Raw genomic sequence first — 16,234 nt, forward strand, 5'->3', positions numbered from 1 at the left:
GTTTTATTTATATTCATAAAGATACTGTTATGAAAATAGATAATATTTGCTGAGGGAAAATACTTTTGAACATGTTTGACATGCAAACTATGTTGAGATTGTAACCCATGAGGCTATTTACTATCATTTAATAATTATCCCTAAGATTTAATGAAAATCAATACTAATTTGAAGCAATATTAAAAAAAAACCAAAAACAAAAACAAAAACCACCAAGTACCAGTTCTGCACTTCATTTCACTACGAGCAACTAACACCATTACATATTTTTAAAAGCAAATTAAAAATAAAAGGCTATCTTTAATATGCACAAAAGGGGACCGGTTTGTTTCCATCATTTCTGTCCTCTTAATATTTCTGCATCACTCTCATTAACACTAATTGCATTTACAAGGCAAAAATAGACCCCAAAGCATTATCTAAATGCAGTTCAGCCAACATTATAGAGATCTATTCTGTTACTTAATATTTTTTACTCTACTTGGTGAGTTGTTTAGATACTGACATTTTAAACTTTGGAGGGAGAAAAACCAAAAAGAGAAAAAAGGAAGAAATTAAATTCTTTTTATAGTTTGGTTAACATTAATGCTCTGCACCTAAGACACAGGTGATCAGTTTCAGCATGGGTGTTCACCGGTCTGCTTTCAGAACACACATATACACAGCTCACCAAGGCTTGTTTTACATATGTCTTAACTTTAAGAAAAACTGAGGACTTTGCAAAATTCCAGGACATATGGTTCCCTTTCACAGCAGGTTCTCACAATGTCATGTTACTAAAAAATACTTATTTCACAAATGTAAGCCAAGTGCGTAGAAGGAGACATATATCTTGTCACCTTTCCATGTTAATACCAGATGAAATGATGTATTTTCAAAATGGAGGGATTTGTCCCTGTTTTTGAGATTCCATATGAATGGTCTAATTTTGCAAGGCTAAAACAATGATCTAGACATGCTTTCTCTGATTTGTGCAGCGTATGTGGCTGTGCTTTATATTATTTCCACCACAAACCCCATGCCAAGTCCTGAGCTCATTCAGAGCAGATAATGCAGTCCTGCAATGACAGGAAGATCGTTGCCTCGTTAGCCTGCAGTCCCACATAAACATGCACACACGTTAAGCCTGAGACTCAGCAGGCAACTCCAGTGAAACCACTGAAGTTGTCCACAAAGCATAAACAGATGGGTGAATATTTGTAAAACTGGGATCTTAAAAGTTCTGTCATTTTTTGGGTAACATGACAAGGTGATATCCTTTCTGTTGAGACCCACAGAGGAATTGTCAGAGACGGTGTGCTTTATGCAATATTGACTGATTCTGATTTTATAGTATGTTTGTTATTCTTTAATAACACAGGGATAGTGTGGAGATGAATTGAAGCTAAGTTTGTATGTTAAAAAGAAAAGCACTATTTGATGCAAGTCTTCATCTTCTCATTAGCAGGAAGACTACTGTGTTCCCTGCCAACTTCCAGCTCACTATCCACCTGGGAGGTTTCACCTGAAGTCTACACCTGATGTTACCAATATGTACTTAGCATTTTAGGAGCAGAAGAAATGCTTTTTGGAGTTGATAAAAGAGGAAATAACTGTGGATGAAACTGAATTATTGGTAGGACTATTGAGGAACAAACAGAACTAATCAATTTGTTCCAGCTGGGGTTTCCAGGCTACAGGAGAAAGTGGAGGGAATTGATCCCTATCAGATGGAATGCTTGGAAGGGTTACCAAGAGAATTTGTCAGGAGAGAATACGTCGCAAATGAAAAACTATAAAACTATACAATACATGTGCAATTTTCCTTGTCTAATCCTGACAAGCTTCTAAATAACACATGGGAATAGATTTCCTTATAATTCAGAATTCAAAACAGTGATTGAATTCTCTTTGTTGTTAGGCTTTTTTCTTGACCAATGCAAAGAACTTATAGAATCTTCTAGAAAGAGCAAGACAGATTAATGTCACCAATGTTATCCAACATAGTGATACCACTGACAATATTACTGCATGACAATGACTTGTGCCAGGAAATAAATAACATCACATGTGGAAAAACGACTTTAAAACCAAACTGCATTACATTGCCTCTAAGAAGGGGGAGGGTTAGGAGACACACACAAAAAAAGGCTATAACTCATTCTTTTTTCAGTGTGAACTTTAATCTGAGCAGACTTTTCCACAGTTTTGAAACATTAAAAGGACTGAAATTGACTTCTTCCCCTTCCTTGCACATAGTCACTACTTGCTCTTACTGCCAGTGCTTGGGAACTTGTACGAAATATACAAATTTTAACTGAAATATTTGATTTTTCAAAGATAAAACAATTTAGGAAGGAAAGAGTAGGTTCCATTGTGTTGCTTCAAATTGTCTGGAAAATAACTGTATGAAATATTCTATGTTGCTGCTTAGAAATGCTTTTTTATTTCATTATCAGAACAATTTATTTTAATGTTGAAATCCGAAGACATTTTGAAAAAAGTTGGCTTAATCCCACTAAAGATTTGTTTGGGTCCAGTTATCTTTCATATTTTGGCTCCTTCTTTTTACTTTTATTTTTGGTTAAGGACAGGAAAGATTTTAAATTTCCAAATAATTCAACAAATCAGCATTAATTCCTGCCCAACTCTACGCACTCCAGCCTATACCTTCCCTTAGCTCTGTGGTACAAATATCGGCACAAACTTGTTGCAAAAATTCCTGGAGCAATCATATTTCAGACAAAACAAAAGCCAACATTTACTCTCAGCTGGTATAAACCAACTTATTTCCTTCGTTTTGGGAGGAACTACAGAGACACAGCTGAAGAGACAGCCAAATGCATTTCATGTGATCGGTATTTAAATTCTCCTCTGAGCCGTAGTTATGTTCCTGAATTCAAAATTTGCCCCAAAGTACATGCCATTTTCTGTGAGGATTTCTATAATGTTTATTATTCACAACTTGTACAATAGCATAGTATGTGTCATGTTATCCAATGTTTGGGATCTAACCTACATCACACATGAAAGTGAATCTTCCTACTAAGAAATACCCCAACTCTCAGAGGTGCATGTCATCTTTCTTCTTCACTTCAAAAGCAAATAATGAGGCAGGCAAAAAGCCTGAGTGTTTCAGAGGCCATGCATTCATCTACATATTGAAGGGAGATCAGCTTAGTGTTCGTTTTCTTAGGTTGTTCACTACAAAGTTAAATCCTGACATGCAAACTGAATTTGACTCAGGAAAGCACCTCTTACTAGGTAAGCTCTGAAAACAGTAATTTTTTTTAACTTTTTTTCTCCGGAGAGACAGGTTACTATTTAAATTTAGACACAATTTAGCACTAAGAAATTTCAACACGTTCCTAACACAGGGAACCTCCTGTATAAGAACAACAATGAAAACCTAGAAAACAATAGGAAATGCTGAAATGGACCATGATGCTGTTAGCCATCAGGTGTGCCACCCTCATCTGGTGATCTGAAGAATTCAGATGAACTCAAGCTAACCTACAAAAAACAGCTCCATGAGCCCCAGCTTACAGGAAAGAAAGGTTGTGTTGGGAAGCCTCCTGTAATACTTCCATTATCCAAAACATATGTGACTCTTGTTTTAACACCTTTTTAAAACAATGCCTCTTTTAGGTGTCATGCTCAATAAAATACTTGTTCTCCAAAACTCAGGATGTATTACAGAAAGAAGGAGAAATAAAAGCCACACTTTTTATCATTACTTTTTTATTGAAATTTAAACACCCAAGTAAAAGAGATTTACATAAAAGAATTTGACCTACACGATATACCATACATGACTTAAAATTGCTTTGCCGTTCTTCATAAAGTCTCAGCTTGACTGGCAGATAGACTCTAATAGCAATATGTGAGCTCTGCTTTCATTTAAAGTTGCGCTCTCATGTGTCAAATAGTATTATATATTTTTGCTTAATATTTTACAACAGCAAGGACATTAGTTCAGATCCTTCTAAAGAATAACCCAACATATGCCAAAACAGACAGAATTTTGGATTCTTTACTTAACCCTTTATATAGTCATGCTTTCAGAGATCTAAAACTTAAGCAGAAGTCAATGGGAATACTTTTGCTGAAATTCAAGAGGACTTGGATCATAGTTTTAAATAGGTTTTTACTTATTTAAGGGAACTTTTAAGTATCTGCAGACTTCAAAGGAGTCAGGCATCTAATTTCCCTAAGTAAATTTTGGAAACCCACTTTTCTTGACACAGAGGTCCAAGTCATAAAATCTATTATCCTTATGTCATATCAAGAGTATGATTAATGGGATTTCATCCCATATTTATCCCATTATTGCTTTCAGTGTGATAAACAGATGATAAGTAAAATTTTCCAATTGTCTTCAAATTGGAAACATAATAACCTTTTTAAAAATAAAATAGATAATTTTCTTCAAAATATCGATTCACAAAAATCCCACTTAATTTAGAATTTTTCTGTGAATGGGGAAATCAGAAAAACGTGTCATCTGTGAGGTTTGTCTGCAAAATATCCAGGCTAGAAAAATTTCAGTCCGCTTTCTACATGTAATACAGATGATTGCTAGAGGAAAGCTGAACTAAGCTACAAATATTTCACTGCGCTGTTCCAAGACTTTCAAGTAACTAACATCAGGATGAAAATGTAACAAGGAATGACCCAACAAACTGATATGTGTTGGAACCTCTTGTAGATCTGGACATATGCAGAAGCTGGCATGTCAGGTAAAACCAAAATAATGTAAGAAGTACCTTGAAAGTGATTGCAATGAATGAAGTACAGCATAAAGATTCACTCGATATCACAGAGAACCATAAAAGAATCCTTAATTCTGTGGGAATTGTGCATGAAACCCTTACAACCTTGATAGTTTACTCAACAACATTTATTTGGCATGACACTAAGCATATTGAGTAAGTGGGCTAGCTCTTTTATCCATTTCTGGGTAATAGTTTCATAAGCTGCTATTGACAAGAGTGAAGACGTCTGAAAGGCAGTCTCTGTCAGTCAGCAAAAACAAAAACTATTCCTAAAAGTGGGGGAGAGATATTTGTATCAGAATAATGGTGAGTGCATATCCTCCAACAGGAGTAACAGTAAACAGCCTTACTAACCTAGGTGAAACAAAAAAAAAAAAAAGGAGACTAGGAGAAATCTAATGTAATGAAGTTATCCCAGGAAAAAAAAAATAGTTCTGTAAGAGCAGCAGAATGAGCCATAAAGTACTGATAATCATTTCTAGGCACAGGGCTGGGGAATGTGAGGATAGGGCCAAACAAAGGGTGTAAGAGTGAGTAGGCAGGACAGAGACCTACTTGTAAACTGCCAAGCTTCATCAGTAATGAAGCTGCTTGGAGGTGAAGCAGCAACTGAGGGGAGCAGAACTTGCTGCAAGGAGCCTTTAAGAGTTGAACCACTTCAAGCATAGTTATGGAAATAAAGCTAAAAATGAACATATTGTGAGAGAGCAGAGAGAAAAAAGAAAGCACTGGTGGACAATGAAGGAAAAGAAGCATAGAAAGATATGTAGCATTTTCTGAAATATAAAGGTTGAATCATTATGTTTTGACTGGTGTGCTGCTATTGAAAGCATGAATATTTTAAATTTTGAAGTTTTACACCTGAACTCTGATAAAATAATATACATATAAAAACAATATACATCAGTAAACCACAAAAAATACAACACATGAAGAATACGTATAATACAAAAAATATAATACAGAAATAAATAAACAAAAAGAAAGAAATAAAGTCTAATTGTTTTAAAAATATAACAGCAAAATCAAAATGCATACATGTATGAATTTGAAATAATAATCCCAAATTATAAAAATTTTATAAATGAAGATATTACTGAAAATAGAATGCTAATTAGTTTTAGTATTTTCACATCCAATCTTAGTGCAAAATTTCCTTATCTGACCAAATATTCGAGTGTGTGTAAGACTGCATTTTTTAATGGAAAATTTTTTCACTGTATGATTTCAATCCCATTAATAATATCTTAAAGTGGTGTTCACTTAGGAGGTCAAATAGGGATTTAAATACATAATCATGCATTATGTACCTCAGCAATTAAAGTCAAGGTTATGAGAAATCTATTTGCTGAAAGAGTGGAGTAGCTGCATCTCATGGACCCTGAAATAGTTCATTTTCCTGTTATGTCAAAGATTTAGGTTTACTACTACTAAAAAAAAAAAAAACCACTCTGAGTAGCCTGTGAGGTTCTTTTTAAGCGGGGTAACAACAATTTAGAGTGAACTATTGATAAACAAATCCTAGCATAAATTCTTCCATCCAGCAGTAAAAACACAGTCAAGAGAGCAGTCTCCTTGAGTACATCCACAGAACTGAATTGATCCTTTTTCTGTAGTGTTCACCACTACCATACTGAAGTGATGCACACAAAGGTTAGAGTCAACCTTCACAAGGTCCTTCCTAACTAAGTCTGAGACAGGAAAGTTTGACTGGGCTTTCTCTCTTTCACGGGTATTTCATCAGTGAATCTTCCCTTTCAAACTGCCTGTTTGTTCCTTTACTCTTTACAGTTATTGTTTGGAGTATCCATGTGCGTCTCTCTGTGTGAAACATTTCAGGGTATTGGGAAAGCTTATCTTTTAAAAAAAAATGTATTGTGCCCAGTGGTATCTTTTTCACAGTGAGTCTCTGTGTCTGTCCATCATAGCCAAACCCCTATAATCCCTAACTCTTTATATGTGTATCTCTTCTCCTAGTCTTGTTTTTCGTTAGTTGCCATGCTCCAGAGGATCAAAGCTGTCTTGATGGATCACAAATACAAAGCCGTATCTAGGTAAAAATGTTATAAAAAGCTACATGATGCAGGTCTAACCCACTCATCAGTATGCCTCACAGGTTCTCCTGTGAGCCATACCCCTAGAGGCTATCAGCTTGTCATGGTCTCAGCTGAAAAGCTTGGGATCAAATTGCTGAGACTTAGGCATTTAGCTTCTGAGATCCTCTGGTTTGTTTCCCAACCTGTCAGCAAATATTGTGGCCTTCACATAAAAGGAATGGATCTGAATTTGAATTACTGTGTACCTCACATGCTTGGATATGGCTTCTTTTGATTTTAGGAAATAAGTAAATCATTGTTCAGTATATACTGCAACCAGAGAGAATTATACGCTACTTGTATCTTCACTTCCTATATACCCCCATGAAATACAGTGCACGCTTTATAACACTGTTTCCCACCAATCCTGAGTACTTTGTCCAAAACGGTGTCTAACATTTCAGAAGATCAATAGCTCAGTGAGACTGAGTATTGCATGTGCCAGAGGGGCACATGTGTTTGACCTTGGTGCGCTGCTACGAGAAGACTCTCTGCTGCGACTGCCTAGGTACTTCCTATGCTATTACTGCACTTCTCTTACTATTCCTATATCATCCCTGTACTTCCTATACCATTACTGTTACTTCCTATACTATTCCTATACTATTCTTTCAGTACAGACAAATAACAAATATTAGGATCCAAATCTCATATTTCTCAGCCATTTTGGAAGAGGTACATAATGAGAAAATACCCAGAGAGATCTGCTGAAATAACTGTCATCCTTCTGAGGAATGATCAGACCTCTGCATCGTTCAATCCCTGTACGAAAGGTGGGAAAGGAGATTTACCACAGGGAAGCAGGGAGTTAATTTTTCTTTTCTCTCCTCATCCTCTCCTACTAATACCTGCTTGTTTCTTTCTCATGTCACTTCTGCTGCCTGCAACCACATCACTGTTTAACTCCCTCCTTTTAGGTCAAGGACTTGTCTGCCTTCATATAAATATTAATAATTTCAGTTCTTTACAAAGAATGGTGTATATGGTGGGTGAGGGAGTAATTAAAGGCCAAACTCCTTAAAAACTGATGATCCTAAGGGACAGAGCATTGTCTAGTAAAAGGAGTGGAACTGGAACAGAGGACTTCTAAGCTCTGCCATAGAATTCTTTGACACAAAAGTAACTTAGTTCCTGTGATACAGTTTACCTACCTGTAGAATTAGTCTAATAATAATTACCTGGGTCACAGCATGTTCCAGGACTTCATTAGTGTTTATAGAGCACTTTGTTTGTCAGGTTTGAGTTCCTTGCCTCAAAACTCTGCATAGCTGGAAAGCAAACAATGAAGCTGTTAATTATTACTAAGCAACTGGTGAAGTAAAGCAGAGTTCTGCATTTACACTGATAGCCTTTCTCTGTTCATCTTTTAGTGTATAAATGTGCTGCATTCTATCAGATCCTGAATTAAAAAAAAAATAAATAATTCAAAACCTTCAACATGAGGAAGTGGAGTTGAAATTATCTGAGAGACCTCAGTTTTGGGATGTAAGGGAGGCAGAGAAAGGATAGGTGGCAAGGAATTTTGCATGATATAGAAGAAAGGAATGTATTCACTAAATTTGGTCACAAAAATTGCTCCTCTTCTTATTCTTTTGGCCAGAACACCAGGGTAATAATGTGACAATATGTTCTAATACCATCCAAAAATTCTCTGGAGCACTGACTGCACTGTTTGATTTCTTTGGGGCACCTATTTCTTACCTCAGTGGACACTCTAATCTGAATTACACTAAATATTCACAGCATCACAGATCCTCCTCCTTTTGTGTCCACAGCTGAAATCTCTACTCTCAGGGAGCAAATAAGGCAAGGGTCTTCGCTGCATACATTCTCAGCTGATTCTTTTACTGAAAGATAAATTTGCACTTCAAAAGGTAGATAACATGCACTCATGTGCCTCATGGTCCTCTCGTTATATAATTTTATTTTAAAAAATCCTGATTCATTTCAGTTCTAGCATCAATCTGTAGTTCCAGAGGTGATATGTTATCAAGAGACATAGTGAAAAACAGGCAATTCACAAAGCAAATGCAATGAACAAGGACAAAACCAGGCAACAGACAATTTAAAAGACCCATTTTTGTTTTCAGTTTTGTAGGAACAAATTCTGTGAAGGCATTTTGCACTAACAGATATCCTGCAAAAATACGTTGAAAATACCCATTGGGATGTCTTCAGTAAGGCCAAGATTCTCCCTGCTTATTTTAGTGGGATAGCTACAATGATATATTTTATTACTGTATCTTTCATTCCCAGGAGTCCAATTCTATTCCCATTTTATTTGAACTGTGAAAGTTATTATCAGTATTTTGGGTGAATATTTTGATTTTAATTCATATTATTAAGGGATTTGGGGGAAATAAGCGGGAAAAGATAGGTAAATATTAATTCTCAAGAAACAAGAATTAGAACAACTTTCAAAATAACTTCGAGATAAAAAGGGAGGAGATAATGTTCAGAACCATCTACATATTGAAATGGCATGAATCACGCAATTTTTTTCTGGAAATACAACAATGCCACCATGCACAACAAATAGAATGACACTGGTCTGAAAGGATTTTTGCAGTGATTCCGCTTAAGCATATACGATTTGTCAGCTGTTCAGATTTTTCAGAATATATATGTAATCTCAGATGGGGGCAAGGTTTTGAATTAGGTAATATCCTTACAGCAGGAAAAACAAACAAACCAACAAAAAAACAACCCAACAATCCTGTCTTGCAAATGTACTAGTAATACTTAAGTCAAAGAGACGTATAATACATGCATATGCAGGTAGCTATGTTGACGAAAGGCAAGTAAATCCATTTGGATCTAATACTGCTGTATCTGATTTTGGCAGAAGATTCCTGGACTTTTCCAGTGTCTCATCTACTGCAATTTCCAGCTGTCTCTCAGTTTTGATATGTTTCCTGTAAGTAACATAACCATTTTTCAAGTTCCAACCTCACAGCTTCCTATTATACTTGCAAATAGTCAGCTAAAGTACATCTGTTCTTTACAGAGAAATATGGGTTTACCTCTTTTTTTGCCGTAGCATTGGCTCTGGCATACAAAAATATATACCATGTAATCTTTATATATATTCTTTTACCTTAAACACTGTATGTTCTAGTAAGAAAGCTCATACGCATGTATCTAACCTAGTCACTAAAATATTCTGCTAAATAGAAAACATTTAGGAAGTAAGTGTATGATACTTTTATATTACACTTGGTTACTTGTTTTAAATCTATGTAGGTATACAAATGACATTGATGGAGAACCTTGGAGAAGGTTTTTTGCTCACTAAGCACAGATTTGCATGATGGCAAACAGTTTCTCCATTACTGCTGATATTAAGAGGCTATATTCATCTACTTGACAATTTTGTTGCCTCCCTTCCCCCTTTCTTCTTTCTCACTGTAGCTTGCTGGTCTGGAGAGTAAAGATCCTTCATTTAGCTGTCATCCAGGCCCAGTGTTTTAGCCTGACACCTGAACTTAATTTAGAAGAATAAGATTATTGCAATGCAAAATAGTCCTTAGTATCTGCATTTAAGGTATGCAAAATGTATTGCAATTTTAATGGCTTGGTTGTTCACATTTTTCTTCAGTTGCTGCAGAACACACTTTAAAACATATGTTTTAAATTACATTAAAATATATTTTATGATGGTGCACTGAAAGCAGGGCAATCTGGAGGGAAAAAATCTCCCAGCAGCAACAAATCTGGCATGGTGTTATTATTATGTTCTTATATTCTGAAGTTTGTTTTTTTGTTTTGTATTTGTATATTTGTTTTTGGAGTGGGAAAAGATAAGAAAGGAACACTTTCTATTAAAATAACGTGTCAGACAAATTCAAGAGTAAATCAGAATGAAAAATGAATCACTTTATTTTTACCAGCCAAAAAAAGTGTGGAAGTGCTAATACAGAGAGTATTAAATTCCAAATATACACTACATTTAGTAGCTTGCTTTGTTTATACAGCTCCAGCACTATTAAAGGCTTTACCAAGAAGTATACATGCAATTATGAATAGCTAGTTTGGAAATACTCTGGATTTTGGTATGTCTGTGCATTCCTCCAGTAGAAATTTACCTGTAGCTCTGCTGAACAATTTATCGTGCCATTACACAAAACTAGAGAGTTTCATCTTATCCTTAGTTTCACATATTTGTGCTTAGTATGTAAAGGCAGGAGTTAAACAAACTAGGAGCTACTCATTCCCTGGAGAGAAGAGACTGAAGGGGAGGTCCAAACCCCTGTCAGATGACGGGAGCTGAGACGTGTTCCTTTGTTATTTTGAAAGGAAAGCCTACTGTCATCCACAGATGTTGTATTTGCCACGGACATCCAGCAAGATGTTCAGTGTTAAGAAAACATAAATGACAAGAGCAAATGATTCAGATTAAAGTACTAAGCAGCCTTCTGCAGTCAGAAATGGCCCAGCAAGGCCCTGCTGGGCTTGGAGGAATTTCGCCTCTATTCCAGTTGAACAATGAGTCAGAAAGGAGACATTTGAAGCAATAAAGTGAGGAACAGATGGGTGAGCCAAAGGTTAGTGTTAATACAATCCTCTGAAAATTAGCTCAATGGTCATCATTACCAGACTGACACAACAAGAAATGTCATTGGAAGAAACAGAGGAAAGTAGTACAAGCACAGAGGGATCAAAAAAAAACCCCAAGAATATGTACACATTAATTCATAAAAATAATTTCATGCACCTTCAGAGCTACTAATTGAAGATGTAGGTGGTCTCCAAAGTTATCTATAACAGAGACATCTTTAGTAAGGACACCCTAATTGGAATTCCCATCGAGTTAGAGTTGCTAAAACAGACTCATAGGTTTCAGAGGATATTAGTTGCCTTAGGTAGAAATGTATTTTGTTAGACAGCTCTCCCTGAGAATGCTTTCCCCAGTTCTCATGTGCTTTGCCCCAGGGTTGTGATATGCGTTACCATAGACAAGCACAGTTGTCTCACTGATTCATAGATTGTAGTGGGGGCATGATCCATTATCCTAATTACCATGTTGAAAGAAATATTCAAGAAAAATATAAAAATATGTCTTTTTAAGCTTCATACACAGAAATTCATGTCTAGCCAAGTGAATGAATGCATGGAAGTTTACTGGGAACCTGGTATTATACTCATTGGCACAGATTATAATTCCAGTGAAGTCTATGGAAAGATGCCAAATTACACTAAGGGCAAAAACCTACATCTAATTCCACATTTTACATTCTCCTTTTTCTTTCTGCCACTTGAATGAATGTATGCATTAATTACACGCACAAGCCCTATAATATGTATAGCAGTCCTTTTTTTTTTTTTCCTTAAATAAATGACTGAATAAAATGGTTCTTAGAAAAGGGTATAAAGAATGAGATATGAATCCATACAAATCTCAAGAATACAACAGATTTTCACAATCAGAGGAAGAATCAGTTATTTATTATCAGATTATTCTGGAGGTCACTAAACTTTGATCGTCAAAAGCTTGCAGAAATAGACCCTTCTAAGAGCCATGTTGGGCCATAAAATAAAAAGAACTCCCATATCACTACCTGGAACCACAGCCTAGAACTGAGAAAATGTCTTACTTTCACTTAAGAAAAGTAAAAGATCAGAAAGTGCAAAATGACAAAGTCAACCTTAAAAAGAAGAAAAGGACACAGAAGGGTAACTAGCCATGAACAGAAACTACTTTGAAACCGTATATCCTCCCTGACTTTCCTCTCACTGCATCTTATGAAGAGATTGGCTTGAAACCTTTCAGAACTCTAAACTCAGCCTTGCTCTAAACTTGCCTGTAATCTTTGAGCAATCATAAAAATGCTTGCAGGTTTACAACATTTACAAACATTATCCAAAAATGTTATGCCAATTGGCCACCCAGCATCTTATTTGAAAAGTAATGCATATTTCTCCATGGAGTGCCTGAGATAATAAAGACCCTTTGTTCACTGACTAAAAGAGCAGAGAAAGAGACAGGAATGTCTCCAGTTTCTATTGCAGTTTCTATATTCTGTGAACAATTATTATCTTAACCAACACCCACACCAACGTCTTCCCAAACTGCTCAGTCATAAAGAGAGGCAAAGAGAAGAAGCTATGTATACTGTTATTATGGCTTTCAGAGAGACAGAACACTTCATAAACTTTGCTGCTAATTTATTAAATAATCCAAATCTACATTGCAGTGAGAGTATTTTCCTCCCAGCATCATTTAGAGACATTAGAGGAACTGCAGCTAGGGAAAAAAAAAAGACAAAACTGCTTAAGACTTAAATGACTGCATTAGTTTCCAATCATGTTCTTATTTATTTTAGCTTTATGATATAAACTTGTTCTCTTGAATATGTCAGAAGCAATTCTTTCCTATGATTCTGCAAGAGTAAGAGGTGTATTGGCCTCTACAATCTGACACAACATAAACCCAATAGATTGTGACACAGTCAGTCAAGTGCACAGAAAGGGACTGTTTCCTTAAATTTGGGATTCAAGATCTAGAAGAATTTGGAGCAAATAAAATAAAACTGTCATGAGACTCTTTTATATCTCATGGGAAAGACACACAGACTGTGTGTGGATGTAATGTGGATCCTTCCACTCCACAAAGTCAAGATTCCCAAAACAGCTAAACCACAAATGCACACAAAAATGCGCCTTTTGGAAGACGTAGGTTCCCAAGGGGTTTCTTTCTCCTGGAGGTTATACCTATATATAGGATATAATTTCTCCAGTGTGCCTGTCCTTTCAAATGATTTCAAGACTCAAAGGTATATATAAAATACAGCCCACTGAGTATTTCTCAGCTGAGGCTAATCCTTTGTTGCCCCCTCCAACCCCTGCCCCTGAGATCTGAGATAATATGTCACCAAAATATTCCTCTTAGTACCTCTGTTGTTAAATGTTGTCTGGAAAGGGAAAAAGACTCCACTCAAAATAATAAAAACATAACAGCATGATTCTATGTTCACCCAAAAATTCTTCAAAGTCTGCTTGAAATTCTGTAGATATATATAAAAAAATATTGTTCTACCACCACAAAAACAAAACAAAATGAAACAAAAAACAACCCACAAGCCCCAGAAAATGACGAACTAAATAAAAACAGTGTCAAAACTTGAGTCTGCACTGGTTATAAAGTTGCTTATTAAATTACTTTGCCTTTTTTAAGAAGGTAGTTCTTCACAAATACACATTTTGAATATATGTTCAAACCATCTAAAATTTATGATGGCAATTTGTGTAAAACCAGCCAGTCCTGGTTATTATATAGTACTTTCATCTAGCATGGTTCATCTAGCATAGGTAGTGGAGTTTCTCTCTCCACAGGTGAGAAAACTGAGGAATGGGAAAGAAATGGTTAATTTCTTCACGGAATAACAGGGAGCAGAACTGAAGCTGACCTTGCATACAGTCTATACATTGACCTGAATGTTCATGGAGTGAAGTCTGTGTTATGAAGTCTCGTATATATCCCCAGATCAAACATTTTCTTTAGTCAAATAGCACTGACTTTTGGAAAAGCTCCTGGGGCATTTAATAGACTAGAAAATTCATGTCACTCTTTGTAAACCACACTTTCCAGCGCTAGAGTCCTATTTAGAGAGTAGCATAGATGCAATGAGTCTTGTTGAAAGGGATAATGTCAGACAGTTGCTTCAGCCAAGCCTCAGTGTTGTTTTCTCCCTTGTCATTTCCAGTTTGGCCTTTCTAGTCTCTGGGCTTCAGTGCAGTTGTACTTGTGTTATCCATAACAGCTTTACTACTAAGTCTGTCTCTGGAAGCAGCCACCAAAACTTACAGTGAATCGAATCTCACATGCTTGCAGTGCATTATTTTATTTTATTCTTCTAGTATCCAGACACCAGCTATAGTTATTTCTGAACAGAAAGTATGTAGAAAGCAAATTATGCATGCATGCATGTGTGTTTTATAGACATAGACGAACACATACATCCCTGTACTCATTTTTAAAAACAGGTGATCTGTTACATTTAAAATGTATCACTGTTTTATAACATTTTCAGTGAGGGAGAAACATATACAAAAGCTACCAAAAATTATGGCATCTATTTTTTTAAGATATCAGCATGTACCGTTTAATTACACTATTTCAGAACCAGCTTTATGGCTGGGACCATAGAAAATGATACACACACTTGAACCCCATAATAGAGAGGAAAAATAAAGAATGGTGCTTTTCCATCCCAATAGAAACTCAAAGGAGCACAATTCCAGACTTGCAGGAGTTGGGAAAATTGTCTCATCAACTTCTCTTTTCTGAGGCTGCCTATAAAGACACTATTTAGGAAAAAAATGAAAACTCTTAAAGGAAAAAAAAATAAAGCACTTAAATATTTCAGGTTTTATTCTCAGAGCCCAAATTAAAGGCATATATAATAAAAAAAAGCTCTGGAAACAAGGAATGCTTATAAATGTGCTATTGTTTTATTTGGTGTGTTCCACACACCTCCTCCTTTCCAATGTCCATAATTATTTCTGTGACTAGTTGAAAATACCCAAAATTACCCTGATAAAAAATGTGTTCCTAGAGGCCAGCCTAGCCAAGTTCTTTCTTCTCCTTGCACAAAGCAAGGATGGATCCTCAACAATAGTTCCCTACTTAATATGGACATTAAAAACATGAGATGAACAACGATGTTTACAACCCAACACTAGCGATTCTGGAAAGGATGGCTCAGGGCACTTCATAGCTATGTTGTTGTTGCTCTGCTATATACCTGTAGTTTATGAGAATCTGTAGCTCAAGAAAAAGATTAATGATGCTAATTATTTAATGCTTACATATTGTACCATATTGTTTTATTTCAGTTGTATACTACCTAACCAGCTTAATATGCCCAAAAATTTGAATAAGAGACAACCAGTTGCTTTGCATATATTTGGAGCGGTATAAGACAAGACAGTAACATATTTAACAAACAAAGCTCTATCCACTGCAAGTATGAAGTGAAAGTGAGGCAATTCTTTCTTAAAAGGATTTGTTTTCTTAAAATGGTCCTTGAAACATAATTCTCAAACTAAGCATGCAACAAAGAAATATGAGCAAAGGTAGCAATCCTGCTTAGCTACATGCAGGCTAGGATTTGGCCTGTATGAATATGAAAAAAAGATGTAGCAAGAATCTAATGAGCCCTAATGAACTCAGCAAGTTCCTTTCAAATTTTTCTTGGTCATTGTAGGAAATATCCTGTTCCCAGCTTCTAATGATACTCCCATTTGCATCTTCTCCCTGACATCCTTCCAACTCTCTTTCAAGCTTAAGGAATGGTTTAACTTTAAGCTGAGCAATAATTTTGTTATATTTCATGATTTTCAGGTTTAGTTAAACTACAGAGCCAAAGAAAAGGAAGATTACTG

General features: G+C 35.8%; 1 long non-coding RNA gene across 1 annotated transcript in view; it reads left to right on the plus strand.

Annotated features, from left to right (window-relative positions):
* The first annotated feature begins 7,303 nt into the window (after positions 1-7,303).
* The window catches only part of LOC135312877 (uncharacterized), a 47,278-nt gene continuing 38,347 nt past the window's right edge, over positions 7,304-16,234 (plus strand). The window contains exons 1-2 of the long non-coding RNA XR_010372495.1: positions 7,304-7,358; positions 9,696-9,767. This is a non-coding gene — a long non-coding RNA (uncharacterized LOC135312877). The remainder of the gene's footprint in view (positions 7,359-9,695; positions 9,768-16,234) is intronic.

Source organism: Phalacrocorax carbo, chromosome 3 (genome assembly GCF_963921805.1).
Source record: "Phalacrocorax carbo chromosome 3, bPhaCar2.1, whole genome shotgun sequence".
NCBI lineage: Eukaryota > Metazoa > Chordata > Aves > Suliformes > Phalacrocoracidae > Phalacrocorax > Phalacrocorax carbo.